This window comes from Carcharodon carcharias, chromosome 15 (assembly GCF_017639515.1).
Source record: "Carcharodon carcharias isolate sCarCar2 chromosome 15, sCarCar2.pri, whole genome shotgun sequence".
NCBI lineage: Eukaryota > Metazoa > Chordata > Chondrichthyes > Lamniformes > Lamnidae > Carcharodon > Carcharodon carcharias.
In genome coordinates, this window is record NC_054481.1 from 109,375,643 (window position 1) to 109,380,828 (window position 5,186).

The window sequence follows — 5,186 nt, forward strand, 5'->3', positions numbered from 1 at the left end:
CCCATCTGTCTCTTATTTCTGCCTGATGTTTGATCAAGGACAACCCATCGGCCTGGATCAATGATGTGGAGTCTGTCTTGGAAGGCCCATATACAGATTTGATAGAACTGAAGAACATTTTTGAGTTGTGGGAGTCTGCATATTGTTGTAGTTCTTCAGTTTTCCTTTCCCATCATCTGTCTTGCATCACATGTAGCTGTTTCTGAACTTTGCTCTCCAGGTGTTGAAACTTGTCTCTTTTGGAGGTAGAGGTTGGATCGTTCTGCCACTCCATATATGCTCTATTTTTGGCCTGCAGGATTTGAAAGATGTTTTTGTCATCTTCATCAAAGCAATCCTGATGCACTCCCTTCTTTGGGCTGAGAACAGTGTTCACAGTTTCAGGGACAGTGTCTTTAAATTTGCTCCACTTCTTGATGCAGTCTCCAACTAGGGATATGCTAGCTTTGAGTTTTTGATCAAGTGTGCTCTGAAACTGGTCACAGCAAGTGATGTTGCTCAGTTTAGCCACATCGAAAGGAGCTCTGATGACTTTTGGTCACTTGCACCGATTTGGAACAATTTGCAAGTTGAGAATTGCTCTTATTAGTCTGTGATCTGTTCCAACATTCTGCACCTTGCACTGTCCAGGTAATTCACATATCCTGGAGATCCTTCTGCCATACAATGATGCAGTCAATCGTGTGGCACTATTTTCACCTTGGATGCATCCAAGTAATCTTGTACTTAGCTTATCTGAATGTTGTGTTGGTATTGCAAAGATTGCACTCAGCACATTTGTTCAGGAATAACAGGCTATCGCTGTTAAGTTTTCCAACTCCATGATTACCCAGAGCTCCTTTCCAGTTATTGTTGACTTTCCCACATGGGCATTGAAGTCTCCCAGCACCATAAACTCATCATAGGCAATAAGGACTTAACAAGTTGATCCAGATCCTCATAGAACTGTTCTTTGATGTCCTAAGGGCTGTTGAGAGTTGGTGCGTAGGCACTGATGACGCTCACGTGGCATGTTCATTTGAGTGGCATACTGGCTGCTGCACCTCCTACATTGCAACATGGACAACACTCCAAAATTGGTTGTAAAGCGTTTTGAGACATTTGGTGCTCATGAAAAGCAATATACAAATGTAAGTCGGTCTTTTTCACTCAGTGCGAAATTAGATCGAATGCATGCAATGTATCAAGAACTGAGTATATTACACTTGGAGTAACAGCTTTACATTCAGGACACCAGATCTCAGAGCTGGTTGTGTGTTATACAGGACCTGGTTTCAGTGGTGGCCCATTTGTGGTTTTAGACATCCAGATTGGTGGGTTGGCGAAGGTATCTGGTCAACAGGGACCGCGATATCGTTGCATTTGTCATCAGCCAAACTGCGACAATATATCATGTCCAAAGACAAATTAGACCAAAGCAGAAACAATTTTATAGGTTTAAGGACACTGATCAGCATCAAACTCAGCTGAAGCTGTTGGCACCCAGTGTACATTTGAGAAGAGTATTGTGGCTAGGTGTGGCATGGCAGAAGTCACAGCCTTTAAGGATGAAGAGCCAATGAAAGATTTCTCTGAGCAGATTCAGGTATCACACAACAGGCTATCAACCAAGGAGAGTCCTGTGGGATTGGTGGCAGATTCTAAGAATGAAAAGGAACTGGCCGCATTACTTTAAAAAAAAATATTGGTGGTAGTGGTTCAGGGTGGGGGACCAGTCATTAGTCGTCACCCAGGGATTTGTACTGGGGCTTTTGATCTTCATCACCTTTCTCAAATATGTGTGAAGACATTGGAGAATTATCTACAAGATGTGACTGATGCACAATTGCAAGTGTAGTGAAATAAATAGATTGCAGGTAGACCTCAATGGGGTTGAGAGGGAGGAAGAGGGTGGAAATAGGTTTGTATCTTTGAGGTGTCTTTAGTAAGTGGAGGCTGAAGCATTTGGATTGAGGATCACTGAGCATGTGTACATTATGTTGGACCTTGAGGTTATTGTCTGTTGGTTATTGAAAAGCCATGAGCATTCTATCAGGACACCAGGATACATTGTCAGGACAATTAAGGATTAAAACAAGAAACAGTTTCCTGCCTTGGCCAGGGCACATCCATAATAGTGTGCCAATTTGGTGCTCTCTCATAATGAGTGACCTACAGGCCCTGGCAAAGGAGCTGAGGAGGCCACTAGATCGATACAAGGATAGATAGAGCTGACGGTGAAGTATTTTAAACAAACTTTGAGAAGATTTGATATGAACCTTTAAAATAACAAAAAAAAAATACTTAGTCCAAATGGATAGACTATTTGAACTCAATAGGCAGGGGACAACTAAGGGCCAAAAATACAAGTTATTTAAGCACAGAACTAGGTCAGATCTGAGATGGTCAATCTGTGGAGCAAGTTGCCTTCACATGACATGGTCTTTTGCAGCATGCATTCAGATGACAGACGGATGAGTTGAAAATGGCCTTTCTATATTTATGTGGACACTGTATCACCATCACTGATCTTCTGGAATTTGATCAGAGAAGCAGTGGAGCTTTTCCTAAATTTGCCATACTTTTTTTTTGTCTCTTCAAGGAGATTGTGAGAGTGACAGACATTGAACTAACCAGGATAGGACAGACTTGATAAATGAAGTTAATGTCTCCTTTTTTGTAGATTCATGATAACAGAATTGAGTGTTACTGTGAGCCAGTGCAAAATGAAAACACAGAAATGCCTTCAAGGCTGCCCTAGAATGAGTTGTACTGTGAAACTGAATGCTTGTAAAATGGCTGGTACCTTGTTTCAGCAGATAGGTAACAAAAGTCTAAATAAGGTGGCACAGGGAGGGTGGGGAATGTCTGCATAGTGTTGCGGTGTGTTATAAATCATCCAAAGTCCAAATTGTTGTGGCAACATGCACTTAAATGAATGTTGTAGAGTGGAACTTTTGAATAGTGATGGTAGAAATTCCAACTTTCTTTCCATTGCATGGCTGACCAGGAATCTTTCCCATTCTTACCATCTGCATTTGATGTGTGTTAGAAGGAATTGCAGGTTGATATTCAACCTGTTTGGCTGGAGTGGGACTGGAACTCGGAGCTTCTGGCTTTGAGGTGGGGATGTTACCCAATGCGCCACAAGACCCCATCTGGATGAAGCAGCTTAATAGATTGGTTGAATCAGTATGTCTTTTTCAGTTGACAATTTTTTTGTATGCTCAAACAGGAGCTTGACTCACTAAGACATGATGAGGTGAAGTATGAATATTGTACTAACTGTCTAACACATTGCAGGGAAGTTTTAGAAATATCAACTGAAAATAATTCTCAAATGCTCTGGATGCTGACCTTTCACACACTAATCCTCCCCATTCCAATATTTGCACCTCCTCCACTCCATGTCTGTTCAACAGCAGTGTGGATATTTAAAACTTGAGCTTGTCAACGATGCAAGAAAAATGTACAAGGTGCAGAAAACAATCCATGTGGCAGCATGACCCCTGCCCCTTCTTCTCTGTAAACCCTCCATCTAAAGTTAGTCACTAAATGTTATAAAACCAGTTAAGCCCATGTAGGATTGCCAGCTTTCTGCTTGAAATCAAACCCCTGCTTTTGCTTGAAACATGTAGAAACCTGCTCAGAAACAACCTGCTAATTCCTGGTGCTAAGGCTCCCTTCTAATAAAACCTCAGGATATTACTTAGTACAGTTCCGAGCATGATAAAGAACTTACATTTGTATAGATCTTTTACAACTTCAGGACTTCCCAAAGCACTTTACAGCCAATTATTTACTTTTGAAGTGTACTCACTGTTGCAAACATGACAGTAAATTTGTGCATAGCAGGATCCCACAAACAGCAGTGAGATGTGAGCAGCTAAATCTACAGGGGAACATTTTACAATTTTCTTTGTCTTGCAGTTCCTGCATGGATCATGTGTGTAATGTCTGCAGATTTGAATCTGCAAATTCATACTTCAGGAGGAGAGAGCCACCACTGAGCCAAGCTGACGTGTTGCAGGTGCCTTGAAAGTTCAATCACTCTACAGCCAGAAAACAAGCTGGTTTCACATCCAGCCACTTGTAGCACAGCTTCTTCTGATCCACAGCATAGGATCCAAGCAGCCAGGCTCTAATTTCCCAAGCCTGCCCTGGAGCTTCTCACATTGTTCCTTTTGTCATAGCACATTGGGGAAGAAAAAAATCCACATAGGGGAACATTTTACACCATTCCACTACTTTACAGTCATATTTATGCAGACCCTGGACAGATCTCATACTGTCACTATAAATCTTTAGAATTTCTCAGCTCCCAGCTATATGTGTATTTGCAGCAATACTAATCAATAACTAAGTTTGGGCAGATCAATCTTAGCAGCAGTTAGCACTAAGGCCAATTCCTAAACTTAACCCTAAAAGTGCTATTTAAACAAAAGGATGCATAAAAATTGAACATCATCATTGCAAAAAAAACCAAAATATATTATTAGTTCTACCATATGTCAAGGTGAGAAATTTGAAAACGGGAACAAATGAGAATTATTCAAGTGAATTACAACTGGAGCCAGCTGTTCTCCTGCATTATTAGCAAATCGTAAACTGTATAAAAATTTATTCCACTTAGACTTTGAAGTTCTTCTTCCTCTTCTCACCTTCTGCCCGTCCTCTGACCTCATCACTGAACTCCACAGTACCCAGAAGTAGTGAGACATCAGCATCAAATCATGTTCGTCTTGTGTCATGAATGTAGAGGACCCAGTATTGGCAAGTATCATCCTATTACCTATTGAGGTCCCTTGTCATTGTTCTTTCCCGATCCCTTTTGCTCTTGGAGTGACATTACTTCTTATGAAGAGAATTTCTGGCAACCACAAACAGTCTGCCTAGTGCAGTAGATCCCACTTAGGTACTGGGGGGGGAGGGGGAGGGGTGGGGGGTTGGGGTACATAAACACATACCATCCCTGCTCTGGATTAGTCCAGTGTCTACTGGATGGCTTATCTCTGCATATTGGGCAAAGACAAGTGAGTTTCAGATGTGCCTCCTTTTCTCTGCCTGGTCCTACCTTTGTCTCCACATGAGTAATGGCCAGTTGACATGTAATGAGATCCTGCACTCTGCCCCATAGAATCATGGGGATACACAGGAATATTAAACAGGTAATCTCCACATTAACAAACTCAACCTGAATCATGATC